This window comes from Lolium perenne, chromosome 3 (assembly GCF_019359855.2).
Source record: "Lolium perenne isolate Kyuss_39 chromosome 3, Kyuss_2.0, whole genome shotgun sequence".
NCBI classification, from domain to species: domain Eukaryota; kingdom Viridiplantae; phylum Streptophyta; class Magnoliopsida; order Poales; family Poaceae; genus Lolium; species Lolium perenne.
In genome coordinates this window covers 262,908,374-262,922,552 of record NC_067246.2, presented here as the reverse complement: position 1 = coordinate 262,922,552, position 14,179 = coordinate 262,908,374, and positions in this window count along the sequence as shown.

The following is a 14,179-nucleotide window of genomic DNA, read 5'->3' as shown; positions in this document are numbered from 1 at the left end:
ACAGGAACTGGCACTGCGGCATCTTGTTAATAGGTTAGTTCCAGAAAATGCACGAATATGACATAAAGTGTGCATAAAACATGTAGATAACATCAATAATGTGGCATGGAACATAAGAAATTATCGATACGTCGGAGACGTATCACATTACAAATAGATGATCTTGATCATGATAGGCAGCTCACAAGATCTAACATGATAGCACAATGAGGAGAAGACAACCATCTAGCTACTGCTATGGACCCATAGTCCAGGGGTGAACTACTCACACATCGATCCGGAGGCGATCATGGCGATGAAGAGCCCTCCGGGAGATGATTCCCCTCTCCGGCAGGGTGCCGGAGGCGATCTCCTGAATCCCCCGAGATGGGATTGGCGGCGGCGGCGTCTCTGGAAGGTTTTCTGTATCGTGGCTCTCGGTACAGAGGGTTTCGTGACGAAGGCTTTAAGTAGGCGGAAGGGCGGAGTCGGAGGGCTGACAGGGGCCCCACACGCTAGGGCGGAGCGGCCCCATCCTTGGCCGCGCGGCCCTAGTGTGGCGGCGCCTCGTCGCCCCACTTCGTGATCCTTTCGGTCTTCTGGAAGCTTCGTGGAAAAATAAGACCCTGGGCGTTGATTTCGTCCAATTCTGAGAATATTTCCTTTGTAGGATTTCCGAAACCAAAAACAGCAGAAAACAGCAACTGGCTCTTCGGCATCTCGTCAATAGGTTAGTGCCGGAAAATGCATAATAATGACATATAATGTGTATAAAACATGTGAGTATCATCATAAAAGTAGCATGGAACATAAGAAATTATAGATACGTTTGAGACGTATCAAGCATCCCCAAGCTTAGTTCCTACTCGCCCTCGAGTAGGTAAACGATAACAAATATAATTTCTGAAGTGACATGCTATCATAATCTTGATCAATACTATTGTAAAGCATATGAGATGAATGCAGCGATTCGAAGCAATGATGGAGACAATGAGTAAACAACTGAATCATATAGCAAAGACTTTTCATGAATAATACTTTCAAGACAAGCATCAATAAGACTTGCATAAGAGTTACTCATAAAGCAATAAATTCTTAGTAGAAAGCTTTGAAACAACACAAAGGAAGATATAAGTTTCAGCGGTTGCTTTCAACTTCAACATGTTTATCTCATGGATAATTGTCAACACAAAGTAATATAACAAGTGCAATAGGTAAACATGTAAGAATCAATGCACACAGTTTACACAAGTGTTTGCTTCTAAGATAGAAAGAATAGGTAAACTGACTCAACAATAAAGTAGAAGAATGGCCCTTCGCAGAGGGAAGCATGGATTACTATTTTTGTGCTAGAGCTTTTCATTTTGAAAATATAGAAACAATTTTGTCAACGGTAGTAGAAGTCATATGTGTTATGTATAAGATATCTTATATGTTGCAAGCCTCATGCATAGAATACTAATAGTGCCCGCACCTTGTCCTAATTAGCTTGGATTAACATGGATTATCATTGCATAACATATGTTTCAACCAAGTGTCACAAAGGGGTACCTCTATGCCGCCTGTACAAAGGTCTAAGGAGAAAGCTCGCATTGGATTTCCCGCTTTTGATTATTCTCAACTTAGACATCCATACCGGGACAACATAAACAACAGATAATGGACTCCTCTTTAATGCATAAGCATTTAACAACAGATAAAATTCTCATAAGAGATTGAGGATTAATTGTCCAAACTGAAACTTCCACCATGGATCATGGCTTTAGTTAGCGGCCCAATGTTCTTCTCTAACAATATGCATACTCAAACCATTTGATCATGAAAATCGCCCTTACTTCAGACAAGATGAACATGCATAGCAACTCACATGATATTCAACAAAGGTAAAAGTTGATGGCGTTCCCAGAAACATGGTTACCGCTCAACAAGCAACTTATTAAGAAATAAGATACATAAGTACATATTCTTCACCATAATAGTTTTTAAGGCTATTTTCCCATGAGCTATATATTGCAAAGACAAAGGATAGAATTTTAAAGGTAGCACTCAAGTAATGTACTTTGGAATGGCAGAGAAATACCATGTAGTAGGTAGGTATGGTGGACACAAATGGCATAGTTTTTTGGCTTAAGGATTTGGATGCACGAGAAGAATTCCCTCTCAATACAAGGCTAGGCTAGCAAGGTTGTTTGAAGCAAACTCACGTATAAAACGGTGCAGCAAGACTCACATATGAACATATTGTAAGCATTATAAGACTTTACATCATCTCCTTGTTGTTCAAACACCTTAACCAGAAAATATCTAGACTTAGAGAGACCAATCATGCAAACCAAATTCTAAGAAGCTCTATGTAGTTCTTCATTAATAGGTGCAAAGTACATGATGCAAGAGCTTAAACATGATCTATATGAGCACAACAATTGCCAAGTATCAAATTATTCAAGATATTATACCAATTACCACATGCAGCATTTTCCGTTTCCAACCATATATCAATGAACGACGTAGTTCAACCTTCGCAATGAACATTAAGAATAAAGCTAAGAACATATGTGTTCATACGAAACAGTGGAGCGTTTCTCTCTCCCACACAAAGAATGCTAGGATCCGATTTTATTCAAACAAAAACAAAAGCAAAAGCAAACAGACGCTCCAAGTAAAGCACATAAGATGTGACTGAATAAAAATATAGTTTCACTAGAGGTGACCTGATATGTTGTCGATGAAGAAGGGGATGCCTTGGGCATCCCCAAGCTTAGATGCTTGAGTCTTCTTGAAATATGCAGGGATGAACCATGGGGGCATCCTCAAGCTTAGACTTTTCACACTTCTTGATCATATTGTATCATCCTCCTCTCTTGACCCTTGAAAACTTCCTCCACACCAAACTCGAAACAAACTCATTAGAGGGTTAGTGTGTCGTTGCCTAATCGACAGTACCCCGGAGGAGGGATCCTCACGAGGGGGAGAAGAAGTAGGGGCCATAGGGCGGAGTGCTCTCGGGACGGTGGTACGCGAGTTACCCAGCTTCGGAACACCTGCACGATGACAGGGCCTACTGCTGCTTGTCTGGAAATATCTGGGCGCTTTCGCGTTGTTACAATGAGTTGTGGTTGTTCTCAACGTCTCTCTAGGGCTCCCAGGATCCGGCTTATAAAGGCGCACGGATCTAGGGTTTACATGGAGAGTTCTAGCCGGATCACAGATTGCCTAGCTACGGTACAATATCTTGCCGTGCACGTCACGGATCCGCCTTCCATACACGTCGTACTGGATCCGGGTTCCTCATGGGCCTCCAAGGATCCGGGTTACTCCTATGTCGGTACGGATCCGGCTTACTGATCCTGGGCTAGACTTCTTCCTTCATGATCAACAGCAACTGGGCCGCCCGATGGGCCACATGCCTCATCACCGTCTGTGGGCCACCCGGGCTTGCCGGATCTAGGCACTGTCGATGGTACACCCATGAAGTATACCCACAACAGTGGGCCACCCGGGCTTGCCGGAATCGGACCATGTCGATGGTATACCTATGAAGTATATCCACAACAGTAGCCCCCGGAGTTCTCCAAGATTCACCGTTCTTCCATCCAGCTCAGCTTGCGCATGTATCTTCATCCTTTGGCTGGAACGAATAATAGAGAATCTTGAAGGACTCCAAACTTCGTATCTCCAACCAAGTACTGGTCGGAAACTTCATGATCCAATGGTCAGATTCTTCGGAGACACCATCCAACGTAATCTTCGGTATGGATCCGACTAGCCAAATGTAGGTTCGGATCTGACTAGCCAAAATATAGGTGTGGATCCGACTACCCAAAATATAGGTGCGGATCCGACTACCAAAAATTAGGTGCGGATCCGGCTACCGAAAATTGAGGTGCGGATCCGACTACCAAAAATTAGGTGCGGATCCGGCTACCAAAAAATTGGGTGCGGATCCGGCTACCAAAAAATTAGGTGCGGATCCGGCTACCGAAAATTGAGGTGCGGATCCGACTACCAAAAATTAGGTGCGGATCCGGCTACCGAAAATTGAGGTGCGGATCCGACTACCAAAAAATAGGTGCGGATCCGACTACCAAAAAATTAGGTGCGGATCCGACTAGTTAGCCAGATTTTCGCCATCTTTGAAATTTTTCTTGACATAACCATATGTATGTAGCCCCCGAGCGTTGAGTCGGCTTGCTCCAAGGAGACTCGATGCTCAGAAACTTAGCCCCCAAGCGTCAAGGTGGAAAATTTCCGGCCTGTTGCTCCAAAGAGAACTTCATCGGTTTAGCCCCCGAGCGCCAAGGTGAATTTACTTGAAAATCCGGCTTGGTGCTCTTAGAGTAGCTTTATCTTTACATGTGACTTAGGAATAGCGTAAATCCCAAGCATCTAGGCGGAAATTTCCAGCACTGATACCCGAAAGGAAACACACTTTTCACCTAAGATCAAACCGCAGCCCCCGAGGGTTGGTTCCGGCTAAGCATAGCGGAATCAAGACTCAAGTTGCTTTTCCAGCTGTGCACGCCATGGATCCGCCTAACCTCGGGAGATTGTTGTACGTCCAAGTGTCATGTACCTGATACATAAACATAAAAACATATTTGTATTAAATTGTTTCTTTGATCATGTTCAACGAACAAATGTAAGGCGGAACAAAAACGGCCTTTGAACAAATGTTTTAAAGCTGAAACTATGCAGCAGTTGAACAACATAAAACTGTCAAGGCAGAAACAACTCGACTATCTTGAACAGTTAATGTAATTTATATGTTTTAAGCAAGTGCTGGTTTATCCGTTCTTCTGGTTTATATGCTTGACTTTTCGCGAGACGGCAAACTTTAAACACAGAACATCTGCTGAGGCGATAGCGCTTAATAGCGAAACAATCAAGAACCTCAGAAACAGAGGCCGGCTTTAAGTACCGAGATGTCACTACTAAGGAATCCACACATAAAACAACAGAAAACGTGTAGGCCAGAAAACTCAAGCTAACGCCCGAAGGCGGAAATTTTGCAGCGTACTGGAGCCTTAAGCGGCAAAAACAGTACAAAGTTTTTCACGAGCGCAAGGCAAATCGTGGGAAAGATATGACCAACGGCGAAAGCGGTAAAAGACTCAGGATATGAGTGAACCAATCTTAATCTCATGATCATAAAATATTAAAATATGAAATATAAATAGGACTTAGCTGTTTGGAGCGGAGTCAGCGTCGGTCGTGGCGGTTTTTCTTCGGCGTTCCGTCGAGCCGGTGCGAGATTGACTGTCGCAGTGGTCCTGTCGGTGCGGATCCACCTACCAAAATTTAGGTGTGGATCCGACTTCCAAAAATTTAGGTGCGGATCCACCTACCAAAATTTTGGTATGGATCCGGCTACAAAAATATAGGTGCGGATCCGACTACCAAAAATAGGTATGGATCCGGCTACCAAAAACATAGGTGCGGATCCGACTACCAAAAACGTAGGCGCGGATCCGGCAACCAAAAACATAGGTGCGGATCCGACTACCAAAAACGTAGGCGCGGATCCGGCAACCAAAAACATAGGCGCGGATCCGACTACCAAAAACATAGGCGCGGATCCGGCTACCAAAACCAGAATTTGAAATTTTCAGATCTAAGGCGGAATCTTCCCTAGGAAGCTCCTGCGACTCAGATCGGATCTTCGCGACTGCGTCCTGCTCAGCGGCGGTCGTGTCAGCGTTACTTACCAGTGCGTTTCCGTCGGAATCGACGGTCTCGCAGATGAAGATGTTGAACCCGCCCGGTTCCGGCCTCCAGACGCCGCAGGCCCCACGGTGGGCGCCAACTGTGACGATGGAGAGCTTGACGGGGTTTGTCTTGGCCGGAACCCAGCACTCGTCCGGAGGGACGATCGGAAGGTTTCCGGCGTAAAGGACGCGCCCCACAGCGATGGTGTCGTCGTAGCTTCCCATGGCGGAACCCTCCCGGTTCCGGCCTCCAGACGCCGCAGGCCCCACGGTCGGCGCCAACTGTCGTTGCCTAATCGACGGTACCCCGGAGGAGGGATCCTCACGAGGGGGAGAAGAAGTAGGGGCCATAGGGCGGAGTGCTCTCGGGACGGTGGTACGCGAGTTACCCAGCTTCGGAACACCTGCACGATGACAGGGCCTACTGCTGCTTGTCTGGAAATATCTGGGCGCTTTCGCGTTGTTACAATGAGTTGTGGTTGTTCTCAACGTCTCTCTAGGGCTCCCAGGATCCGGCTTATAAAGGCGCACGGATCTAGGGTTTACATGGAGAGTTCTAGCCGGATCACAGATTGCCTAGCTACGGTACAATATCTTGCCGTGCACGTCACGGATCCGCCTTCCATACACGTCGTACTGGATCCGGGTTCCTCATGGGCCTCCAAGGATCCGGGTTACTCCTATGTCGGTACGGATCCGGCTTACTGATCCTGGGCTGGACTTCTTCCTTCATGATAAACAGCAACTGGGCCGCCCGATGGGCCACATGCCTCATCACCGTCTGTGGGCCACCCGGGCTTGCCGGATCTAGGCACTGTCGATGGTACACCCATGAAGTATACCCACAACAGTGGGCCACCCGGGCTTGCCGGAATCGGACCATGTCGATGGTATACCTATGAAGTATATCCACAACATAGTGCATAATTGAAAATTCATATATTCAGAGGTGACATAATCATTCTTAACACTTCTGGACATTGCACAAAGCTACTGAAAGTTAATGGAACAAAGAAATCCATCAAACATAGCAAAACAGCCAATGCGAAATAAAAGGCAGAATCTGTCAAAACAGAACAGTCCGTAAAGACGAATTTTAAAATGGCACCATACTTGCTCAGATGAAAATGCCCAAATTGAATGCAAGTTGCGTACAAATCTGAGGATCACGCACGTAAATTGGCAGATTTTTCTGAGTTACCTACAGAGAATTCTACTCAAATTCGTGACAGTAAGAAATCTGTTTCTGCGCAGTAATCCAAATCTAGTATTGACTTTACTATCAAAGACTTTACTTGGCACAACAATGCAATAAAATAAAGATAAGGAGAGGTTGCTACAGTAGTAACAACTTCCAAGACTCAAATATAAAACAAAAGTGCAGAAGTAAAATAATGGATTGTCTCCCATAAGCGCTTTTCATTAACGCCTTTCAGCTAGACGCAGAAAGTGTGCATCAAGTATTATCAAGAGACGAAGCATCAACATCATAATTTGTTCTAATAATAGAATCATAAGGTAACTTCACTCTCTTTCTAGGGAAGTGTTCCATACCTTTCTTGAGAGGAAATTGATACTTAATATTACCTTCCTTCATATCAATAGTAGCACCAACAGTTCGAAGAAAAGGTCTTCCCAATATAATGGGACAAGATGCATTGCATTCAATATCCAAGACAACAAAATCAACGGGGACAAGGTTATTGTTAACCATAATACGAACATTATCAATCCTCCCCAAAGGTTTCTTTATAGCATTAACAGCGAGATTAACATCCAAATAACAATTTTTCAATGGTGGCAAGTCAAGCATATCATAGATTTTCTTAGGCATAACAGAAATACTTGCACCAAGATCACATAAAGCATTACAATCAAAATCATTGACCCTCATCTTAATGATGGGCTCCCAACCATCTTCTAACTTCCTAGGAATAGAAGTTTCAAGTTTTAGTTTATCTTCTCTAGCTTTTATGAAAGCATTTGTAATATGTTTTGTAAAGGCCAAATTTATAGCACTAGCATTGGGACTTTTAGCAAGTTTTTGTAAGAACTTTATAACTTCAGAGATGTGACAATCATCAAAATCTAAACCATTATGATCTACAGCAATGGGATCATTGTCCCCAATATTTTGAAAAAATTCAGCAGTTTCAGGCAATTTTGCACGCTTTGCACTAGGAGTAGAAACATTGCCAACACCAATTATTTTACCATTGATAGTAGGAGGTGTAGAAACATGTGAAGCATTATCATTACTAGTGGTGGTAATATTCCAAACTTTAGCTACATTACTCTCTTTAGCAAGTTTTTCGTTTTCTTCTCTATCTCACCTAGCATGCAATTCAGCCATCAATCTAATATTCTCATTAATTCGAACTTGGATGGCGTTTGTTGTAGTAACAATCTTATTATCATTATCCTTATTAGGCATAACTTTCAATTTTAAAAGATCAACATCAGAGGCAATTCTATCAACCTTAGAAGCAAGAATATCAATTTTATCAAGCTTTTCTTCAACAGATTTGTTAAAAGCAATTTGTGTACTAATAAATTCTTTAAGCATGGCTTCAAGACCAGGGGGTACACTTCTATTATTCTTAACACTTCTGGACATTGCACAAAGCTACTGGAAGTCAATGGAACAAAGAAATCCATCCAACACAGCAAAACAGGCAATGCGAAATAAAAGGCATAATCTGTCAAAACAGAACAGTCCGTAAAGACAAATTTTTATGGGGCACTTAACTTGCTCAGATGAAAAAGCTCAAATTGAATGAAAGTTGCGTACATATCTGAGGATCACGCACGTAAATTTGGCAGATTTTTCTGAGTTACCTACAGAGAACCCTGCCCAAATTCGTGACAGACAGAAATCTGTTTCTGCGCAGTAATCCAAATCTAGTATGAACCTTGCTATCAAAGACTTTACTTGGCACAATAATGCAATAAAATAAAGATAAGGAGAGGTTGCTACAGTAGTAACAACTTCCAAGACAAAACAAAACAGTAGCAAAATAAAACATGGGTTATCTCCCAAGAAGTGCTTTCTTTATAGCCATTAAGATGGGCTCAGCAATTTTAATGATGCTCACATAAGGATGAGAGTTGAAGCAAAAAGAGAGCATCAAAAAGCAAGTATGAAACAAATTTAAGCCTAACCCACTTCCTATGAAAAGGAATCTTGTAAATAAACAAATTTATGAAGCATAATGCAACAAGCATAGAAAGATAAAACAAGTGTAACTTCAAGATTTTCAGCAAAAAGAGAGGTGTTTTAGTAACACGAAAATTTCTACAACCATATTTTCCTCTCTCATAAAGATTTTCAGTAGCATCATGAACAAACTCAACAATATAACTATCAAATGAAACATTCTTATCATGAGCTATATGCATAAAATTATTACTCTCCACATAAGCATAATCAATTTTATTAGTTGTAGTGGGAGCAAATTCAACAAAGTAGCTATCATTATTATTCTCATCAAGTGTAGGAGGCATAGTATAATCATAATAAAATTTACTCTCCATAGTAGGCGGCACCAAAAGACCACTATCATTATAATCATCATAAATAGGAGGCAAAGTATCATCAAAGAAAATAGGGATTTCTATTTTCGTGCCCTCGGTTCCTTAGTTGTGCTCAGTTTTCCCCAGCCCCTTAGTTTTTCCTCACTTTTCCCCAAGTCCTTGTTTGAAACCCGCAGAAGGCAGCTCAGACGGCAGGATTCCCGTTAAGTTGACCGCTCCGTTCTGACGTGTGGGGCCGCGTCGTGTGGGCCCGCGTCGCGTGGGGCTGGTAGAAAGGGACCGCGTGGGACAGGACGAGATTGCGTTTGGTTGCACGTGAGTAGGAGCTGGGTTTTGTCTCTCTCGGCCATTGGCATTTCCCTTTTAAGAGTACCTTTTCTGCCTCCTTCTCTCTGCCTTTTTTCACATAATTAGTATCAAATCTAGAGAAGCTTGCATTTCTGTCTTTCTTCAATTATTATTTGTGCCTTTTGGCCCTGGTTGTTTTCCCAATATGGCAGCAAATCTAGTAGGGAGCCCAATCTAGTACTCCATCTGGTCCATATGTATGTAGTTAAATCTAGAAGCAAATCTACAGGGAATGTACGATAAATTCACAAGGTCATATAGTAGAATAGGGATAGATAATATAGATAATAAGCTGCATTCAGCAGCCAAACATAGTAGGGTTCGAGGTTCTTCACAAAGTACAAAGACCATCATACTAACAACATAACAACGAGGGATCCCTAACTAACAACAAAGGGATCCCAACAACAAAATGGAGGAGGCAGCAGCAGCACACGTCCAGGACTCCGCCTACCCCATCTGCCTCTGCCTCCACTTGTTGCTCCCCTTGGGAGCCTTGGGCTTGAGCGGAGGCATGCGCCCGCCGGAGATCTCCACCCGCTGGATGCTGCGGAGGTGCATGCCGAGCGCCAAGTGCTTGGCGCGGAAGGAGTTGGGGTTCACCGACGCGCCGACCTTGGGGTTGGTGTGGCCGATGTTCTCGGCATGCGTGAGGACGCAGCTGAAGTCGGTGCCGCCGAGCCTCCTAGTGCGAAGGGGCACCTGTAGACACCCTTGGCGACGTCGAGGTAGGAGACATAAGGCCGACCTGCAGCCTCCGCAGCACCTGGCGAGTCTTGACGTCATGGTGCTCGTCGTCGCTGCCGACGTCGCTGCCAGACAGCTGATCCATATCAAACGGGAATTTATTAGTGAATGAGTTGCAAACGTGCATGATAACAAAGTTAGGAAAAACAGAGGCAGCCTCGCTAGAGTGGACACGATTATATGTCTACGGGACGGTGTAAGCGAACCAAAGCTCATGCACAACAGATTTGTACACGTAAATGGTTCGCTGAACCCTCCTCGTAAAAATCTGTGCCCACCGATTCATCATAGGCAAAGAAACAGATTCCGCATCTGAACTTGAACACATTCCGATTATTTGCAAAATTAAACGGTTGATATCTTTTGATTCGTGCATAAAATAACCGATTGAGATCCTATGATTACTTGCATAAATTAACTGATTGAGATCCCATTATTATTTGCATAAATTAACCGAACGGCCGAAACCCAAATCTTGAACGAAATCAAGGAGGGATCAAAGCAAAATGGAATAAAATCGGCGCAAATATTAGCCCAATACTCATCCATCCACAGATCCATCTACACCAGCACAAATAGGGTTCAAAAAGGAATGGGGAACAAAAAAGGAAGCAAACCGTAGTTATTACCTCGTTCCATGGGTCCTCTATGGAGGTGTCGTAGCGGTTCGGGGGCGGGACGTACGGCACCGGCTCGTAGGGGTCCCATCCCGGTGGGATCTGACCGCGACCGGCGGCAGCAGCCTCCGATGCACCGGCGGAGGCGGCGGCGACGTCCGTTGAGGGGACGGCGGCGACGTCCGTTGAGGGGACGGCGTCGAAGAGGGAGGCGTCGCGCTTGGAGCCGACGGCGCCGTGGACGATGGGATTGGCATTCTCCTTGTCCATCTCGCCGGCGAGAGGAGAGGGAGAGGGAGAGGGTTTTTTGCTTTGGAGAAGATGATGGGACGTGAGAGAGGCGGCGTTGCGTAGGCGAGTGAGAGTGACAGAGATAGTGGGAGGAGGCGTCTATAAAGGCTAGTGGTGGTTAATGCGACCCGCGTCCTACGCGTCCACCGCTGCACGTCTGCACGTCTTGGACTTCTGCAATGCGCCACGCGTCCACGATTGCACGTCTTCGACTTCTGCACCGCGACCGGCGTCTACGCGTCAAATATTGCACGTCTTTCATTTCTGCACCGCAACACGCGTCCTCGAGTCTAACCCTGAAAATTTAGATATACTCAGTTATAACCTCGAGCATTATACTAGCATTTTTTGTGTGCTCAGTTTTCCCCTTGAGTGCTAGTACTGGCTAGTGCAATATGCTCAGTTTTACCCTCAAGTAGCTGGTCAACAGACAGTCAACAAATGGGATTAACTAGTTAAATGAGTCATTTAATGTGCAAAAAATTCCGAAAAATAGTGGCACATACTCATGGAGTCTTTACCACAAATTTCCAGTTCTCAAAACATAGATAAGTCATAGATAAATCAAGTTTTACCACAAATTGCCACTTCTCAAAGGCCTTCTCAAATCACCTAGTAGCTATGAAGGTGCATGGTTTTCCACAATAAGCCCTTCCCAAAACAGCTTTCCCCAAAACATACTTTGTCTAAATGAGGCCACAATTCTCACACTCATGTATATTTGTATTGCAAATAGTTTGAGATAGGCCAAGATGGGTTTTATTCTACAAAACACGCATTTTTCATTTTTTAAATCTCATATTTGAATCCCTTAGTCTGTTTATTACATAGGTGCCCTTGGTTTCTTGATACTACTCAGTTTTGCCCTCTCCCTCCACAAATTCTCTCACACGTGCAACATTGCCCTGATTGGTCTAGCCCATGTCACGCGGATCGTGCCCGCCCGACCGTTGATCGTATGATCTAACGGGCAGGATAACCCCTCCCTCTCTCTCGTCGGCGGTTACCTTCCACTCTCTAAGTTTGCTAAATGGCGGTTTTCTCGTATTTATTTTCACGCGCTAAAAATTATAAACTCTTTTAGGCATTACTTTTCACGCAAAAAATGATAAACCATCACCGATTTGTTGTAGCCATAAATTTTCACGCAAAAAATGATAAACCGTCACCGATTTGTTGTAGCCATTAATTTTCACGAAAATCCCAAATGATAAACCATCACCGATTTGTTGTAGCCATTACTTTTCACGCAAAAAATGATAGACCATCACCGATTTCTTGTAGCCATTACTATTCACGGTAAAAATGATAAACGAACCAATCTATCTATCTCTCGTATTTGAAGTTTGGAAGGGTTCACCATCTAGTTATGTTAACTTTCGAGGTTTTGATCTGAAAACAAATGGGTATTATAAAGGAAAATAAAAGTTCAAAAAATGTAAAAAACGAAACAATCTACCTATCTTTGTATAGAAGATCGTCTCGTATGATTTTTGAGGTCATTCAGAGAAGGTAGAAAAAAATCCCTTTTGAGAAGGTCGAAAAACCTAACTTGTTACAAAAGCTGGTTTCAAAGTGAGACCTAACCAAATTTGGCATACATTATGCCATATCTATAACAACAAGGAATATCTAAAAGGGAAAGTTTCACAAAATTTGAAATTTATGGCGAAAATGATGCCATACATGATGCTGTTTTTCGAGGTTTTGACCTGAAAATCAATTGGATATTATAAAGGGAAATAAAAAGTTCAAAAAATATAAAAACGAAACAATCTATCTATCTATGTATAGAAGATCAGCTGTATGAAATTTGAGGTCATTTAGAGGAGGTAGAATAAATCACCTTGTTAGAAAAGCTGGTTTCATGAGACGAAACGGCATGCGTTTAAGCAAAGTGATTTTTTCGAACATCTCCAAATGATCCCAAATTTGCCATACATGATGCCATACGTGTAACAACAAGGAACCCTATCTAAAAAGTGTCAAAAAAGTTTGCCCAACCGTATAGCTCTATCAAAAAGAACCTCACCATGGCGCTAGTATAATTTTGGGCTTACTTACAAACTTTCGTTACCTAACCTTCAACACGAAACTTGTTTCAAATCACTTTTGGCGTACAAGAAACAAATCCCTCCTTGATTCGAGCACCACAGCCTCCAAACTTTGCCGATGCCGATATCGGCATGGTCAGAACGGCTATGCTCGACGCCACTGCTAGGTCACCGTCGGGATGCACCCTCAATCCCGTCCCCTCATTCGATCACTGACACACCAGAGATACCACCGAGGCCAATGCCGAACGTACATGCTGATGCCAATGCCGAACATGCATCCACGCCGATGTGGGCACGGCCACGCCGCCCCGCTATGTTGGACGCCACAGACCACCGCGAGGTCTTTCCCTTCGCCACCACACTCTTCTAGCACCCATCTATACACGCCAGAAAGGAGAGACACTAGTTTTCTCTACATTGCTCGCGTTCGTGTCGGACACGGTCAGTCAAAGTTTTGAGGTAGTCGTCGATGTCGTTGACCATTTCTTCTCTTCTTTGCATGGTTAAACGCGTCTAGTTCATATCTATCTAATGCGTCTGGTCTCGCCTCATGCAGTTCTTTGTGGACGTCGATCTCATCTCGGCACTCCGCAGGCCACCTCCTCCGTGCCATCGCTGTAGAGCTCCGTTTAAAAATCTAATCCTACCCGTGTATTGCCCCTTGTATCAGCGCCATGGCCCCACTTGTCATTTGATATAGCGAAGCCCCACTCGTTCGCGTTTTGGTCAGGGATACAGCGATGCTTACGGTCAAACAAAGATGGATGGTCTAACGTGTCTTTGCAGGCTCTACGTGGCCCCACTAGTCAGAAGATAACGGTCAACCGTCGGGCAACCGGGCGTTACATCACGTGTGATGGTTTCAGACAAACGCTTGGGTAAAACTGAGGAAAAACTAAGG